General features: G+C 40.1%; 1 protein-coding gene across 2 annotated transcripts in view; it reads right to left on the reverse strand.

Annotated features, from left to right (window-relative positions):
• Positions 1-2,500, reverse strand: part of LOC126571496 (uncharacterized) — a 29,607-nt gene that overhangs the window by 238 nt on the left and 26,869 nt on the right. For both annotated transcript variants that reach the window (XM_050230038.1, XM_050230039.1), the window contains exon 6: positions 1-2,500. This exon is cut by the window's left edge and continues 238 nt beyond it; it is cut by the window's right edge and continues 2,242 nt beyond it. The gene's annotated coding sequence lies outside the window, so the exon portion shown is untranslated.

A 2,500-nucleotide genomic window follows, 5' to 3' on the forward strand; every position in this document is an offset into this window, starting at 1 on the left:
TGCTGGCAAGCTTTCCTAATTTAAATTATCTAAAAGATTATAATGAAGTAAGCTAAGGTCTGAACTAATCAAGGCCATATATTAGGGTTGTTTGCAGTAACATCAAGCATTGGCTCCGTTTTTTTTACGTTTTGGCATCTCCGAATCCAGTGGAATGCATATGGTTGCATATGGTTGAAAGATATTCAATCGAAAAGTGAGTTATTTTTTGCAGATGCACGATTTTCGAATCACAGCCAAATGTAGACTATTCAATCGCATAATCGCATATCGATAACGGGGTTCGTTCTGAAAAGATCTTTGCTAATTTAACATCTTGAGGTTAACAACTAAACTGGCTAATACAAGAATTAGTGTTACTTAGAATAGCGTTCTAAGCTGCACGTGATGATAAATTATCATTTTCTTGCTCACTTTTGTACTTGTGAACCGCTTTGCCGTTTTGCTTTCTTTAAAGTATCATTTTCTAAAGTTATTATGGGAAACTATTTTCGTCTACATTCATAGTATTTGACAATTTATATCATTAAATCATGGTAGAAACAATCTTTATACGCAAATAATGCATGCTGGCATATGATCTAGCTTTGCACATTCGCTCACTTTCTTAGAACAGGTTCATAGAAAAAGGTTGAAAATGGATCTTAGCAGTAAATTGGTCGGAGTACATTGTTTTATTAGGTGTGCAATTTCTCTATATACCAGGTCTCCCTTTATACCATCTGTAGCCCTTTTAATAAACTTCGGATTAGGTTGTGAAGACAAAACGCATGAATAAACTCAGAACAAACCAGTATCATCCTTTCTTCAGCCAGTTCGTTTACAGCTTCATCAGTTCTTACTTCTAAACGAGTATAATACACATTACAAGGATGTGATATAGAAACGAAATAGTAATCGAACTGAACGGTCATCGAATTTCCCGCGAGTTTACGACGATCACATTGTGTTGATTATGTGCATTAATTTTCTCATCCGTCTTTCTTTCTCTGATAACTTGGGTAAGCACGTGTTCAGGCATGTTTCGTCAGGTAATTTAGTACATGTCGCGATATGAAAAGGTTTTCGATGATGTTTGTACCAGCTTTACGTTGCTACTGTTCGTGGTTTGTCGTGGTTGACGCCATAGACTCTTGCGCTATGCCATTAACAATGAGCCTGACTTGATAATTGCGAAGGCACACTCCCATCAAGACGCAGTAAAACATGTATGCTTCAATGCAGTTCGCAGCCTGTCACAATCAATCAATGATTGTATGAGCCATTAAAATCGAATCGAACCCAATGGCACTGAAGGTAATCGTGACCAGCAACTAAACCTGCTGAAGTTTTCCTGTGGCCTCACACCATTTCGGGAACAATTTAAGAACAAAATCGTGTTTCTGTCTCGCACAGAGCAACAAAAGAAAAAGGTCACGCTTCTGCTTGTACCAAATCTGCGGCAGGCGTTATGTGGGATAAACTTTATGTTCACCGTAATGTTTCTGAGCGAAACAACAACTTTAAAAGTGTGTCCTCAATGACCTTTCCGAACGGCCAGGCTTGGATGTTAACAAATGTCGCACAGTAGCAACACGTACCTCTGTCCATCATATGGTTTCGTACAACAAAACTTGGAACAAGGGCGAAGATTTTCTTTTGGTTCAAGTTCTTTTGGTTGGTCTAGCGTGCCGAAAAACATGATAGCAACCGCAGTGGTCTTAGTATTTCGGCCGTTCGATATGCTCCTCAAAAAAACATTTTCCAAAAGTCGGGGAAAGAAATGTCGAGAAAATGCCCTATGTGTACCCGAAAAATTTCATACGTCTTTAGTCCAGTCAACTAGCGGCTATTGAGCCTCGTACTTGAGTACAACGCATGATAAAAACCCGCGTAAATCAGAATGTGTTGATAAAAGTTTAAATCATCACAAAAAGACCATGTCATGCATCTTACAGCAGTTTTCCAAGGATGTACCGCCGTTGATGGTTGACTGGCTGCGGGTAGGTAGAACAAACATGTCCTGAGATTCTTATGTTGCGGCAACCATGTACCAGCAAAGAAGAGAAGCAAAAGTGAAAGTTCATTAACTTCACACTCGAACCCGGAGGGAACGGATGAAACGGTCGTTGCTCAATGTGTTGCTAAAACTGGCAGTCGGTGGAACGGATCTCTGTAGACCGAACGGTCCTTATACGAGTAAACATTTATCTACTACGTCAGCTGACGCTGAAGGGGTTTGTTGGTAAAATTGCCCACAATCTTCAATCTCTTACACAAAGCCCAGAAGACACGAAGATGAGGCTGTTGCTGAGTGTACCATTGTGCTGAAGGTTCATTGTCATGCTGACGCCCGTCGATGGCTTTGGATGGGGTGTTGAGAGCGTAAAACGACCAATTAGCACGTTCTGTACAAGAGCTGGTAAACCAAAAAGAATAAACTCTTTTCTGTTCTTCGGCAAACATTAAAATTTGAAATGCGCAACAGGATCGATAGTTCTGTGATTCTCTCGCTCTTAAC

The sequence above is a fragment of the Anopheles aquasalis genome, chromosome 2 (assembly GCF_943734665.1).
Source record: "Anopheles aquasalis chromosome 2, idAnoAquaMG_Q_19, whole genome shotgun sequence".
NCBI classification, from domain to species: domain Eukaryota; kingdom Metazoa; phylum Arthropoda; class Insecta; order Diptera; family Culicidae; genus Anopheles; species Anopheles aquasalis.